The 15,213-nt window shown below is 42.7% G+C and overlaps 1 long non-coding RNA gene across 1 annotated transcript; it reads right to left on the bottom strand.

Annotated features, from left to right (window-relative positions):
• Nucleotides 1-514: 514 nt before the first annotated feature.
• On the bottom strand, nt 515-15,213 carry LOC133123133 (uncharacterized). Its single transcript, XR_009708201.1, has 3 exons — nt 15,097-15,213; nt 14,151-14,219; nt 515-850 (listed from the first exon to the last, which is right to left on the bottom strand). It is a non-coding gene; the product is annotated as an uncharacterized LOC133123133 (long non-coding RNA).

Here is a 15,213-nt window from a genome sequence, read left to right as displayed (position 1 = left end):
TTAAGATAGAAATCGCTCTCCTGTCATGTTATGGGGCTGCAGACTCCTGATGTAATGTAGTGTCAGTATCATTGTGGGGCTGCATGCATGGACCCCTCTGTCCGGCCTGGAGCACTGTGGGGCAACAAACAGCTGGCTCTAGGGTCACCCAGCGACGGGAGGGCAACTGGGGTGATAGCTTCTGAAACTGATGAGAAGTGGCAGCTGATATCGTATGCTTTCGAGGGGAGCATATGTTGGTCTGCGCTCTACGGAATCGATAGCACAGGCTGAAGCAATTACATCCGGTAAATACTACAGGAATTCCAGAATGGGGAGAAAAAGGAGGTACAGTAGGAAAATATCACTGAAAACATAATTGTAAACTTCCATAAAATGAGGATCTTACACATTTAAATTTGTCTGTAGTCTGGCTCAGATAGTGATATAGCTCATCTTTAATATTATTAGAAGTGTTTATTTAAAAGGGACACTGCACAGGCAATGAATTGTCTCAGTCGCTGTTAAATTAGCTATGAAAGTAAATCTCATCTGCTGTTACTGTCAACATAGCACTTAAACCAGAATAAATGTGGATAACAGTACAGTGATTGATACAGTGAGATGGGCATCTCAATCATACATAGTCGATGTACATCAAGGTTAAAAGAATCCTAAGGTGGATTGAGTTCACCATTTCTCAGTCTTTTGTCTCCTCCCTGAGCACATGGTATCCAGGAAGTGATGTTCGATGGATGAATCCCTGGGCTGATGTGTCCGTATCCAAGGTACTGAGCTTGTTATTGCTGTGTGCTTCTTTCTTTAGGAATCGACCCTCAGTGGAATATGATCCATGGCTTCCTGAAGCTTCCTGGCCGACAGGGGAGAAACAAGGCCCGCGTTTTTTTTTGGACGCTGACGCTTATAAAAAGAAAGGAGGATTTTATTTATCCGAGTGCTCACGGTCTAATTGGAGCACAAATTAAAACCTAGTTGATTTGCCTCTGCTGAATCTGGGGGCCGTAGAACAGACGCGCTAGAAATTTCTGTAGGCGTCTACACCTTACACAGTACTAATCGGCACTCAGAGATATATTATCAGCGTGTGGAAATACAAACTGAGCTCATTCAGAAAGTCAGCCACATGCGTCCTTGTGGCTTCAAGCTGATGTTTTCCCAGGAAGTGGCCATCAGTCAAGAGCCAAGGGTGCTGACTATTTGTTCTACTTTTTTAAGCCTGATATTTATCTCGTATTTTAGGTTCCACCTACGCACAATCCCTGCTCATCACTTTTTTGTGTTTTTAGACATTTAAAAGACACATAGGTCTCTCTGAGAGATTAGCAGACTTTGCCACTGTTCTCAACCCCCAGATTAAACAGCCCCAGACAACAAATTAGGAGGGATCCAAGAGGCCACACCCTTCACTTTATAGAGAACAAAGCACGGCAAAACAAAAGCAATGCACTGGACCAGTAACACCTGGATGGAAAAAAATAAATCTCTCTCTTTCTCTCCCTCTCTCTCTTTCATGTATTGTTTAGTAAGTTCGGTTAATGCACTACATTTGGAATGGAACAGGTTTGTGATGTAATATTTGATGTAATGGAAACTTGTCTTTTGATTCTTTAGCACACAAAAGAAGTGTGACCTGGACCTAGGCAGAATGTAGCTGGGAAAATGTGCTTTTGGGAAACGCACAAGTTATTACTCACCTCGAGCAAATAACCGCCACACAATGTTGATGTAAATTGAAAATAAATAAATAATAAAATAAATAGTAACATTCTGTTCTGGCCAGGTGAGACTAACTCCCTTCGCAGTAAATGTCAATCTTGTCAGACATATGTGCTCTGTCAACAAGCGTACTTTTCCATGAACGGAATGTTCGCAGAGATAATGGAGTCGGAAAAACACCTGGTGAGAACTGGAGAGCCGCAAAACCTGGGGCGGGGCTAAAACAGATGCATCCGCCTTTTATCTGGCTGGGACAGCTCATTCATTCAGCACAGATCCACGCATCCCGCTAAAAACAGGTGATATACGTACGCTTTGCATTTTACGACAAAATTAAGAGCTTACTCCAGTCCTTGTCAGAAAATGAAAGCAGATGTTGCTTTGCCTGACTGAATTGCACTGATAGGAAGTGTGGAGGATATGCAGTGCAGCTTGTTATCTATTCAATGCATCAAGTTTCAAGCGACACCTAGCTTAATGTTTCTCTCCTGGGAACAGAACATGCTGGAACTGCAATTTGTTGTAATTTGAGTCCAATTTCCAGCCTGCTCCCGCACCTTATGTTCTGTTTGGATGTCAACATTTTGGTTTCTAGTCCCTGTCTTCGTGAGAAAGCCCCATTTCTATGTGATGGGGCCGGCCGGGAGGTCAGCTTGTTAGCCAGGTGTGCGACAGACAGAGACAGAATCCTCCCAAAATGGAAAGCACAGCTGCCCTTGTCCAAAAAAATAGGAGCATTTAGTCTTTGCTGAAATTTTCACATCAGCCAGGGTCAGTGCATGAGAACTTAGTGAAAAAGTCAGCGTGCACTGAATGGAATGGGGTGTGTGTGTGTGTGTGTGTGTGAATGTGTGTGTGTGTGTGTGCGCATGCGTGTGTGTGTCAGCTTTCAAGCATAAAACAGCTTTGGACAAATATACTTTTGGTAAAACCACTGTGTTTATGGTAGACATTATGGTGTGAGACAAGGGAAGTGCAGGTGCTTTCCCTGCTTTCAACGTTTTTACAAGCCAGCACTAATGAGTGGCTCAGTGCTTTGATCCTGTAAACAGACAACATCCCCAGCCTCACGTAGCAACAAACTTTCTGACTGTAGCATTGAGAAATCCGGCTCATTAGACTGGTTTTCTCACTAGGCATTGGCCTGAAGCTCACTCAGCAGTATTTAACGATCTGCCGAGCTTCTCTGTCTACACGCCATGTGTGTTTTGGCCTGTTTGTGCTTGAATCCCAGCCAGGACTCTAGTAGTAGTATGTAAACTTCTTCTCTGTTGCAGTTCATCACTATTGAAATGGGAAAAAAGAAGAAGTCAGTGTCACTCTGTTCTGGCTTTGGGCCAGAGCCTGCAGCCTTCCTCATCCAAAGATAACAATGACACCCAGGGCATTATGCCAAGCGGTAACCATGACAACACCTCTGAGCGTTGTCCCATGCTCTTCTTTTTGTGATTTAATTGGTTTAATATAGACCAGCTCTGTCCTCCTTTATAAACAGAGGAAACAGGCTGCTTAGCTTCCCGGACCAAGTGTGGTTTAGAACAGTGGTTCACAGATACAAAAAGGATGGACAGTTACGAGAAATGGCTACAAGTTACGGGTTCAGGTTCATACGATGCGTTTACTGTATGCACAAAGCCGACAAAAGTTCAATAAGATAGGGATCTATTTTGGAGGCACTGCTACCTGATTTTCCTGGAGAACATCCTGTGACTTCCTGTGTGTGACCCGCAGAGGTCATGGAGCCACAGGTCAGGTTGTTCTGGCCCTTTGAAAAACCCATTCCCATATCAACAGAGCATAGTAAAAGTGGTCACGCACACACACACACACAAATTGGAGCTTGAGGGCATACTGAGCAGGCGTGGTTGTGGATGTCGTTCCTGTGGGCAGAGCGAGCGTGTTTGTTCAAGCCACGGAGGCAGTTTTTTTAATGCTTTTTTCCTTCTGAGAAGAGACTGATGCAGGTTCCCATGCAGTCAGATGAGACTGATATAACACAGTACAGTTCTGGGCCATCATTGTGGTCAGTGCGGGCTATATACACATAGTCTGCCAGCATGTGGAATTCTGCATGAGGTAACACAATTCCACTGTTATAAGTAATGTCTAGCTGATGGAATGCCGTCTCTGGCATTATTCTAAAACATCCCTTTAATGCTTGATTGGGTTTGGATCTGGTGACCGAGAAGGCCATGATCTACAGATAATGCATTTGTGCTCTGTCATGTTGAAAGATCATCTCTCTGCTGAAAATAAATGATTTCACATGGGGTGAAAATAATCACCCCATACCATAAAGTAGCAATTGACGTTGACCTTGCAGTCTAAGGGTATGAGTGCGTCCAAACTACACCAGTAAAAATACAGAACCACCAGGAGCTTTCCCTTTTGGTGTTCCCATTTATGGTTCATTGTCTGTAACTCTTATAAAATGGTTTGCATGCAAACATCTCAGTGTGCTTAATAAGTAGGTCAGAAAATAAGATAAAGAACTAGAATTAGGAAAAAATACAAACTAAGAAGAACAGACACAACCCTGTGACCGTTATTGCAGTGGAAATCAAGTGAAATGCCGTCTAGGTATTCAGGTGAAAACCCAGCTATATTAGTCCATTTGTTAACCTAGTCCATTTGTGTCAAAAACTCTCTCAACCTAGTCTAAGTCTAATGACCAGATTGAAAAGAGGAAGAAGTACCTACACTATGTATGGCTTGGAGCTGAATTCAAAAGACCTGGTAGAATAGCTAAAAGTTTTTAAATGACTGACAGTTATCATTTAAAAGAAACAGTTGCTAGACACAGTGTGAATGGAAAGTGATGTTGAATCACATTCTGCAAGAATGATGGTGAAAGGCTTAGAAATGTTTTATAGGCAGGAAGCAAGACTTTAAATTAAACCTTGGATTTAGTAAGAAGCAGACAGATTCAACTGTCAATCAATTGTCAACAAATTATTCTGACAAACATTTTTTTTCTTTTCAAATTCAGTTGAGTTAGTTCAGCATTCACCAAATCTAACCTCTGCCCCTGCCCTTGGAATTGTGCGGTACTGGCCATAACAGGGGGAAGTAAATTCACTACCTATAAACAAGGAAGCCTGGATTTTCTTCCCATCCTATTTATTCAGTCATTTCTATCTGTTGCCTTGATCTTGGGGTTCTCCAGCTGCTATTTAGCGAAAGGAGTGGGCATTTTTCCAGCATCCTTCTCTCCTACCCCCCCCCAAAAAAAAAAAAAAAACAGACTCAGGCACACACACACGCACACATACACAAACAGGCGGCACGCGGGGAAAAAGAGCTACCACCTTTCCAGCAGAACTGTAATTGAAAAAAGGCAACGGAGAGCGAGGCAGCTTGCCGTTTGCAGCATGCTCAGATTGATCAGCTCTCCGATGCTGTGACCAAAAAAAGCAAGAAGTGAATACATTTGAAGGGGCTCTTTTGTGACTGCTGGCCAAGTTCTAAGGCTCATTTATTTCATTTGAACAACAATAGCGCTCCATTGTAGAGGGCAGGAGAGAAAGCCGATCAGAGACATTGAAAATCAATTCCCAGACATCTTGTACAAAGTATGTGTAATCCTGGCTGGTGATCTGTGGACAGAGAGAGGATCAGGGAGGGGGAAGGGGAGGGTTACCAGACACACAAGGTCAAAGGAAAAAGCCAACAGGGGTCATTACCATGACATTTGATTAGCCATGTGATTTAGGCCTCATTTCTAATCCTATCATGTACTTGGTGAGGGTTTGTTGTTATTGTTATTGTTGTTTTTAGCTTAATATACAGGAAAGGGTTTTGGGAATGAGAGCCCGATTGGGACATGGCTGACTGCAAGGGTTTTGAATGTAGTTGAATATTTAGAATGTATATATTTACGGGTCCATGTAGACATTAGCAGGTTGAAGCTGATGGCCACAACTAGGCAGGGTTGTGAATGCAGCAACAGCTGCTTTACATATAATTTAAATGTATTACAGATTAATAAATGAAATCTAAAATAAGAATATGTACACACACATGCATGCACGCACATGCACACATGCTTGCACACACATATACATATATGTTCCACAGCTTTTTCCTGGTTGCCTCTCAAGGTCCCTAAACCAGCTTCTCTGTAAGCGTTCTCAGATTATGTGGCAAATAATCTATTTTTCATGGAAGCCGTTTTGCATTTTGCACACACCTTGCCCTTCCACCCCCCACCAACCCCCTGAGTGGAAAGAAATCTTATCAATTTTTTTTCCAGCTGTAAGGAAAATCAAACGCGACCTCTGATAAGGGCACACAGTTTCCAGAAAAGAGGATCATCAGGGATCAAGTTCGGTGCGTACAATTCCCTTGTGACCTCAGGTTGTGAGGCAAAGTTTCCACACCAGCAAGTTTTCACGTTAAGGTTTTTTTTAAATAACCGTGCTTTCATTTTTTCGTGAAAAGTGAGAAGTTGAAACATTGTGTTTGCAAGCGAATCAAGATACCACTTGAATGCTGGAAGAAGGTGGATCGCAATGGCCACATTAACCAAATAAAAGAGTTTTCAAGCAAACGCAGCTGTTTTGAAATACATTTCAGATATTTAAATAATTTGTGCAGAGATTTAATGTGTTTTACATTATATTTCAGCTAAATGCGTTTGCAAAACAGTATTCTACTGTATACATTTTACAGCCTCTGCTATATAAAAAAGATGGGAATTGATTACTTCGAGAGGAATATTCATAAATGTAAGTACATAATAAACGGGCTGTGCTCCAAAAAAAATGAAGATTCAATTAGATTTAATTAGTTTTTGTAATTGTATTCTACTTAGTGAAAGAGACAAATTATTATCCTTCCATCTATCTCACGACTATCCCAGCATGCATTTGGCGACAGGCAGGACCACACCCTGGACATGCTGGCAATCCATCACAGGGCACACACACCATTCACTCCCGCACTCATACCTAGTTACAATTTATACTCTCCAAGTAACCTAACCTGCAAGTCTTTGGACTGTGGGAGGAAACCGGAATACCTGGAGGAAACCCACACAGACACGGTGAGAACTCCACACAGAAAGGCCCAGGCCGGTGTGTGTGAGTGTGTGTGTGGGGAGAGGTTGGTGTACTGTACCTGGTAAATGACTGTGCCATATGCCAATGCTCATATCCAATATAATTGGAATGGGCACAAATCACTTCCTGCCATTAACTTGTACTTTTACCTCCCTGCACAACTGTATTATGGCATTATTACATTTTACACAATCATAAACATCATTATCATTATATTCTTTCTTTCACAATGTGATGCTGTTTTTACTATCAGGCCCTGAAGGAACTGTTATTAAATTATTGGAATATAAGAATATATAAGATTACAGTGCAGAAGGTAGCGCAATCCTTTAGGAGGTATACTTGCAGGACAAGCAAATACAGTACTGTATGTTGGCCTGAGCCTTTGGCCTTGATAATCAATCTCTTACTGTTGTTTGATGATTGGCCAGCTCAAAGCTTGTTCACCATGGCAACCAATACTAAAATGATAATAATGGAAAGAGCTGGAGCACAGAAAATGTGATATTTAAAAAATGTAAGATCCCACAGCAGATGTTCAAATGCCAAATAATCGATTGTGCTTTGCCCCACAATTTTAGTAATATATGGGAAACATTACAGTCACACAACAACAAGCCCCTTCCTGCCTATGGGGCCACCCGAACAGGTGATTTTCAAAAAAGTGTATCAAATTTGGCTGTAGTCACTACCACCATTTTCTATGCTGAAAGACTGCCATGCTTAGTTACAACTTTGTTTTATATTGTTGAAACCCGTTCGGATACTACTGACTAACAGATATATGAAAACTTTTAAATCAGCATTCTTGTGTGACTTAGTCCTATCAAAAAATTTTTAATAATACCTGAAACCTCAAATTCCTGCAAATCTCCTGAAGTGTTTGTGCATTTATGAATGTTTTACAATCAAATTCTTTCGACTCACATTTGATAAATGAGGCCCATTGTGGCTAGTGTAAACAAATTCTCATTAGAGAGCTTCAGTTTGTGAGAAATTTCTGAAGAAATGCTGAATAAAAGGGACAAAACACTGTCCCATTTTTGAGGTCATATTTGTACTTTTCCACACCCTTTATTTTTCATTCTGTCCTTTAATCAAACATGACGCCCATCCCAAGCTAAGAGCAAGCTGTCAGAAAACGGGCGGTTTGACTGACCATCTCTGAACTTGTACTGAGGAGAGCAATGGCAGATGTTCCCACTTGTAAAAACAAAACAAAAGAAAGAAAAAAACAATTTATAGGCTGTCACTCTGGTGAGGCTGTGGTTGTCACTATATGGTCAAGCTGCGGTTGTTTTGTGATGGTGACCAGCTGTGCTTGCCTGGATTCCACATGCAAGGACTCAGTGGACTCGACGGAGTCGGTCAGAAAGTCCCACGCTTCAGGTTCATTTAAGGGTGCAACGGTTTAGCGGAATGTCCCCACATCTGTGTGTACGTGTAATGGTCAGCAAACAACTTTTCCATAATGACAACATCCATACTGAGCTCTATAATTTCTCTCTTATTCTTCAGTCCTTTCAAAAGTCAGACCCAAGTGACAGTTAACATGCGCTAAAAAATCCTGCTGACGGCAAGCGAGCCCCAGCTCGCAGAAGCCGTCATTTTCTGCGACCGGTGAACCGGAAAAGGCTGGTTTTCCTGTTATTACACGCATTACTTCCACAGCACTTCCAGCAGGATAAACTCCCAACATGTTATTCCTTCCTGGATTAGCCGGGTGGTGTCACTCATCTCTCTCGTAATGAGTTTACAGGGAACCCTTCCTCTGAGCCAAAAAGGAAGTGATGCTTGGGGAAGCATTTCACCGTCGCATACCCATAGTGGAAAGCCGCCAGTCAACTTTGTGCCTTTGTTATTTTCCATCAGATTGAAAGACCCTTGTCTTGATGAATAAGTCTCACCTCTCTCTTCAGTTTTCATTTAATTGATTTGTAAGGACAAGCTAAACACGGCCCTTCACAGTGCTATTTGTTCTCAGCCTGGGAGACCTCATGATGAACAAACCAACTAAAGAAAAACAAACTCCTCATTTACATTTTATTTTCATTAGTGCCTAGGTTGAGTCAGAGTTGAATCAGCCTCCTGTTTTCCCCCAGTTCATCCGTGTGTAACGTTGTTATGGTGTTACACACGCATTTCTAAGACGGTCATGTGGTCTGTCTGTCTGTGCAGTACATGGGCCTGAGGTGGCTTGAATTCCGAGCCAGCAGGGGTCCCACAAATCCAAGGCTAGTCTGCACACTGGCACCATCACACGACCATTGCACCCCTGTCATACACTACAAAATAATACTTCAGTCTTATATTGAGACATATCTTATTTCGTTAACTTCTTTCGTTTGACTCATCTCCAGATTTGCCAATGGAATAAAAAGATTTAACTTGACAAGCAAATATGAAATTAAAACAAGCTAATATGTATGTATTTGAGAGAAGAAAATAAGATCTTAAGACTCCAATGCTTGTTAAGACAGTCACTTTTTGCAGTGTACGCCGAGAACAGGAAGCCGCTTGTTTGCATAAGATTAGTTTTCTCCGCTCTGTGGAAAGCGAAATGGAAACGCAGTGGCAGTTGGCGGTTGGGAAGCTGGGACAGGAAGTTTATGAGCTGCCGAGGTCGGCCAATCGGAAGCTCGGAGCATGGCCCTCCGCTGGACTCGGAAGCAGGGAGCTGCCGGGGGGAGAGAGGAGATCCCCACGCCAGGCCAAATACTTCCCTTTGTCCCTGCCGTCGCTCAGGAAGCAATTCGTCAGCTTGTTTATGGATTTAGAGCCACTCAGCTTCCGCACTTTCTCCAGCAACCGCCAGCAATCGCTCACACAGCGACATTATCTCAGTATCTCAGAACAGCACAGCAAACTGACACTAGCCATCAGTGCTATGGGCCAGTAAGTGATGATCTAACCTCTTGGACCAAACAATGAAAATATGGTAATAAGGACCAATTACCTGGCCAAATTACCTGGACTTCACGGGTACAAGCCCAAAATAAGGAACACTGGAGTACGGGAAGCTCAGCAAAACACACCGGTTACTGTGACAAGGGGAATGACTGATTGTCTGCAACATCTTCCTCAGAATCAAGAGTGAAAGTTATGTTAACTGTTGAGCACCTTAAATAGTCCTAGAATAGTTAACCAGCTTGAAGCATGTTGGGGCCCGCTCCGTTTTTGCAAAGAAAATGTGGCGTTTACATTGTGTGAGTTGCAGATAGCGTGACAAAAAAAGTTTGGAATCAGAATCCCAAAGCTACGGTACAGAACCGCATTGTGCAAGGTTTTTAAGTCACATTTATTGGGCCAGGTTTTTAAACTTGAGAACATGATGCTCTATAACTGAAGCTGTGGAATAAATAGAATCTGTGATCCCAAGTTTCCTCCATGCCCTGCTGAAGAAACAGCTTAAGATTTAGTTTTGAAACAGCTGGTTGCTGGTTCACTAGTTCAGACCAGCTCCATGCTCAACATGGTCTGACTAGTTTAAGCTATGCTTTGAAACAGCTGGTAGCTGGAAATTTCAAGCAGGTCATATCTGGATTTTACAGCAGGGTAGTCACCTCCCACACCCCCTCATTACTGAGCAAACTATTGCAGCTGACAGGATGTATATCAAACATCCTGCATATTAACATGGGCTATCCTGGAATTGATGGAGGACCTTGGGTAGAGATGGGATGGTCAACCATCAGGTGTGCAGCTTTTCAACAGAAAATAAGTAGTAACGGTTCTGGAACTGAGGTCAGGTCTTTCAAATCTTTCATTCTGCTATACCCTTGGGCAAGGCAGTTAACATGAATTCCGTCAATAAATATCCGGCTTTGTAAATGTAGTAGTAAATGCATGAAATGAAAAATATGAGCCATGCCAGGAACTCTGGAATCCTGCAGTGTAATTGATGGAAGGTCTCAGATTTACGGTGATACAGTGATTAGCTGTGAAAAGGCGGGAAGCCGGGGCGAGAGCAGGAACATGGTGTGCCAGACAGTCTACAGCTCCACTTCATTTTAATTGAGCATGTCTACAGTCTCTGATTTTCTGTGCAACATTATCCTTCTAGTCCCCCCTCTTCTATGAGTTTGGAAAATTGAGCAATTGAAGGTCGATTGGGGGTGGGGTGGCTGTTGGTGAAGGAAGCACAAAAATAGATCCACGGCTACCAATCCAAGCCAGCAACTGCTCCATAACTGACGTGCTAACCCATCTCTTCCTGTTGCGTCAGCTGTTCCTGTCCCGCACCTCTTTCACTCTGTCCACCGCTCCCTTCTGTCTTACAAACAGCATTCTCTGTCTCTGTCTCATTCTATGCCAGAGGTCTTTTCATGCGGCCCCCTTCCTGGCTTCATCCAGGGTTAATACATCAGTATTAAGGTTGACAAGTAATTGAAACAATTTGAGATGTATAGTTCTGCTTTTAGCTTCTACGTGTACATGCATAGATGTATGATAATCCGTTTTAACCCTGCTTTCTTACCTCTGCTTTCCACCATCCTCATCCTCTATCTCATCTTACTGCCAACCTGGGTGCCCTTCCGCTTGCAGAACTTCATAGCCACAAAAACATTTTTCCCGGGTTGAAGAGTGAAGCAAGAGATCTCCTGTAGGCCTGATTTCCTTTCATTTCAATTCGCTTTCTTTCTATAAATAGACTTCTGGCAGTAATCGAGGAATCTTTTCAGTGCTAGAGCATCTATTTTTTCCCTGTCTGTCTATTTTTACAAGGCTGTAGTCATTCTGAAATGTGAAATATAATTGTTTACATGACTATGGAATGCAACCCAGTCTGTTTCGCGCAACGGGACACAGTAAGGCTGTGTGAAACTTGTGGTTTGGATTACGTTAGGTTGACTCTGTAATAGTTTTCGTATTATTAAGCTACCGGAGAACAAAAACAGGTCCTCAGAGTCAGAACACAGGCTGCCAGGAGCTCTGGCTGTGAAGGTTTGAAAACAGATGACGTTGATCTCCTGTGAAGGTAGGGACACTGTGTTTCCAAGTGCAGGAATGCGAACAGGAATGTGTTCACTGCAGATGGGCCATACCAGATCATTTAGGAAGAGAAAGGGTAGAGAAAAAAAGAAAAACAACCCCCAAAAAATGAAAAAAATTAACAGCCAAGCAACCAAACAGAATAACAACATGCAGTTAGTCATGTTTTCGAAAGTACAGGCTTTGTACAATCTGATCCTGTTCATGGATACGTCACAGGCCACATGTTTTTTGTGCCTCTTATCTGTTTTTAATTATGTTTTGCTATTTTTTGTATCCCAGTGTGGTTGTGTAACAGCTTACTTCTATTATTGCCCCCAGACAGTGTTGTGTCAGACATCTTTCCCATTTTAATAACATTTTGTGCTGTTGTGGACAAAATGTCATCTGGGCTTCAAAAAAATAGATTATCTAAAAAAGCAGATGGGTTTAGCTTCCAAAACAAGCATGAAATAGTGTATTTGTTACTTAGTTTGAATTCCTGTTGCTGTTATTTTTTCTTACAGAAGGAGCTTTTTACAGATCACCACTTACAGATCACTAAGACCTTTCACTAACATGGAAAGGTCTATTTATCCTTTTCTTGTTGTAGTTTAAATGCAGTGCATGTTGTCCTTTACCTGTATGCTGTCTTTATTTTATGTCTGTTGGTCCATAGCAGGGATTACTTACTCTGGCCCTCAAATACAAATCCGGCCCTGGTTCTCACACCTGACTCTCAGGTAAAGGGACGTTGGAAAATCATCAGTTCTCTGCCCTCGATTACTGTAAGTTGCTGATCCTCCATAATAGACTGTCCTACTTTATTGTGTGTGCTTGTTGGACTATATAACATATTTCTTCTGCAGTATGTGTCCATAGGTCAGTATCCCTTTGGCAATATCAGACAAGCGGCCAATTATGTCACAGCCTGCCATAAACAGAGGGACAACCAATGAGCCTACTTTGATACGCCTATATGTCTGTATCTCCAGGTATATGTTCATGTGTTCAATGGTGTATGGTCTTTATGTTCTTTGCTGCGCTTTGGCAACATAAGCCGTATTTTGTGATGCCAATAAAGCATTTTGAATGTGAATTTGAAACACAGGATGTATCCATAGGTCTGCAGGCAGGAACTGAAGGGCTCTCCCTGTGGGATGAGGGGTCCTATAACATGGAGCTCCGATGGCCCATTAGCTAAAGGCTGTGGGCTCAGGCTTCCGCTGAGGAGCCATTGCTCATGCAGGAGTCAATGGGTGACCTATGCATCCCTGCGTCCGCAGGATCGGATGAGGGATGGGTCAGCGCAGCAGTGCCTTTGTCTGCTCGACGGCGTCTAGGACACCCCCAGATGGATGGGGAAAGAGGGGGAGGGGGGAAGGGAGGGAGGGAGGAGGAAAAGGAGGGGGTCACCCTTTTATCTGATTCATCCTGGCTGCTCCATTCATGCATTCACACGTCCAGCTGAAGTGGCTGCTAGCCCCTCCTTCATCTGTCTAGAAGGGGATGAGGGGGTTGAGATGGTGTGTGTGTGTTCAGAGATATTGGTCTAATTTAGAGGCATGTATTGTACATACTGTGACGGTCAGCAAAGCATGACGTTTACGTGTACTTTGTGAGAACTTGTGCTCTGCCCTTCTAAGTAAGTCCCTGTAATCCACTGCCAGGTAAAGGGGCGTTTTGGAAATAAACAGAAGAGTTTCTCCTTTTTGCCCCTGTGTGGCATTTAATCATGGCAGACCCTATCCTCTCCATCTGTTTACAGGCACTGACCTGGGAACAGCAGCAAGTCATCAGCGGCTGTGCTAGATGTTGTATCCACAAGGACTTGTTTAACTGCTTTTGTGAATGGTGCAGTCAATTGCAACGTGGCCCTGACCTAAACGCCCAGGAGAGGTAAATGTCATCGAAAGCGACCTTTTCAATGGCGTGTTGAAACATCCCGTTTATTATTTGATGATAATGGCTCAGTCTTTCAGTTGGTGTTTGTTCATGAGGCGTACACATCAAAAGAGCAAATATTTGGTTCCTCTTCCAGCTCTTAAATAACTGTTTACATACCAATCATTTCCCGTTTACCTTTAATGCTTATGAGGAAGGTTTACTTCCTGTGACAAGATATGATACAAAATCAGTATCAATCTCTTTGGATGTTCTGATAGAATAATTAATTTGATTTCCATTCATTTGATTGCTTTGATAAAAAAATATCAAATTTGTAAGGAGCATTAATAATAATAAGAAAGAAGAAGAAGAAAAAGAATAATAACATGTGGTTGAGGCACTTATCGAAACAAAGCACATATCGGAGCAGATATTGGAGGTGTAAACGTAGACTCACATACACACACACACACAGCATCAGCATTGAATCTACCCTTTGTCAGATTTTCTCCATACCTTGTCACCCAGACCATCTGTCAGAGGCAGTGATCTTCTGCCCTCTCTCACTGGCTGGGCCCCGCCCCCCTGGAGGTGCAGAAAGCCAAGCTGAGCACCAGTCCTTTTTAAAAACATCCACACAATAGAGCCAATCTCTGTCTCCCCACCGGCATTTAAACCTGCCTTTTTTAACATTCATTTTTGCCTTTGTTTGCAAACGCAGAGTCCATTTTGGCTCAAGCTGCAACCATTGCCTGCTTATATATTATTCCTAAATATTTTGACAAAATTGTGCATTTTTCCTAAAATATCACATTTGAAACGCGAAAATAAATGAGTCTATGCATGCCACATATTATTTGGGCAGACATGAGTGCTCCGCTATGAGAAATTCTACAGCAATAAATTCAAAAATCAAATAATGTTCCAATAAAGCTTTACCTAATTATTAATTCATTTACCCTCTGCTTTAATCCTTACCCCTCCTCCAACCACCCCCTCTCATAAACAGAGGGCCAATTCCAATCGCAGACACCCCTCCCCCATCCTCCTCTGCCCCATCCTCCCTGTCTCTCCACCTCCACATCCCTATTCAGTGTCTTCTTTTGCCTGGGCTCCCACCCCCACCCTCTTCCCCAACCCCAAAATCCCACCCCTTCTAGGCACTCAGCTGATGTGAATACTGATGACCGAGCTGCAAGCGCTGGACACTGAGGAATCCTAACCGCTGGGCTTATCTTCCTGCAGTCGTCCCAGGTCATACTTAATCCATCCTGAACTGAGCATAAAGTCTGTCTGTCTGTCTGCCCATCTATTGGTACATCTCTGTGTTATTCTACCCATATGTGTATATGTGCTGTATGTATGTATGTGTGTATGTTTGTATGTATGACAAATTAAGGCCACACATTAATAACACATTAACAGTAATAAAATCCATTGATTCATGATTAAGTGTCCATACCTGTCTTGTGCCTATGTGGCCAGTCTGCGGACAGAATTTAGCCCGGATAGAAACCACCATGTGTCAAATTGGAGGATCAGGTTGAAGGGAGAAGATTTTAGGGCAAATCAATGTCAC

Source organism: Conger conger, chromosome 3 (genome assembly GCF_963514075.1).
Source record: "Conger conger chromosome 3, fConCon1.1, whole genome shotgun sequence".
Lineage (NCBI taxonomy): Eukaryota > Metazoa > Chordata > Actinopteri > Anguilliformes > Congridae > Conger > Conger conger.
The sequence above is the reverse complement of the archived record's forward strand: the minus strand, read 5'-3'. Positions and strand labels throughout refer to the sequence as shown.